The sequence below is a fragment of the Arachis hypogaea genome, chromosome 9 (assembly GCF_003086295.3).
Source record: "Arachis hypogaea cultivar Tifrunner chromosome 9, arahy.Tifrunner.gnm2.J5K5, whole genome shotgun sequence".
Classification (NCBI taxonomy): Eukaryota; Viridiplantae; Streptophyta; class Magnoliopsida; order Fabales; family Fabaceae; genus Arachis; species Arachis hypogaea.
The window spans coordinates 38,346,002-38,346,870 of NC_092044.1; positions in this window are offsets into that span (position 1 = coordinate 38,346,002).

Here is an 869-nt window from a genome sequence, read left to right on the forward strand (position 1 = left end):
CCAGCAATATATAATAATCCATACTTTATTCGGGAATTGACGATGTAAAGTGGCGCTCAACGCCAAGTACATGCTGCGGTCTAGAGTTAAACGCCAGAAACACGTCACAACCCGGAGTTGAACGCCCAAAACACGTTATAACTTGGCGTTCAACTCCAAGAGAAGCCTCAGCTCGTGGATAGATCAAGCTCAGCCCAAACATACACCAAGTGGGCCCCGGAAGTGGATTTATGCATCAATTACTTACTCATGTAAACCCTAGTAGCTAGTTTAGTATAAATAAGACTTTTTACTAGTGTATTAGACATCTTTTGGCCATTCGGTCTTTTGATCATTCAGGGGGCTGGCCTCTCGGCCATGCCTGAACCTTTCACTTATGTATTTTCAACGGTGGAGTTTCCACACACCATAGATTAAGGGTGTGGAGCTCTGCTGTACCTCAAGTTTCAATACAATTACTATTATTTTCTACTCAAGTCTCTTTTATTCTTATTCCAAGATATACGTTGCACTTCAACTTGATGAATGTGATGATCCGTGACACTCATCATCATTCTCACCTATGAACGCACGTGACTGACAACCACTTCCGTTCTACCTTAGGCCGGGCGCATATCTCTTAGATTCCCCAACAGAATCTTCGTGGTATAAGCTAGATAGATGGCAGCATTCATGGGAATCCGGAAAGTCTAACCTTGTCTGTGGTATTTCGAGTAGGATTCCGGAAATCTGGAAAGTCTAACCTTGTCTGTGGTATTCTGAGTAAGATTCCGGTATTGAATGACTGTGACGAGCTTCAAACTCCTGAAGGATGGGCGTTAGTGACAGACGCAAAAGAATCAAGGGATTCTATTCCAACCTGATTGAGA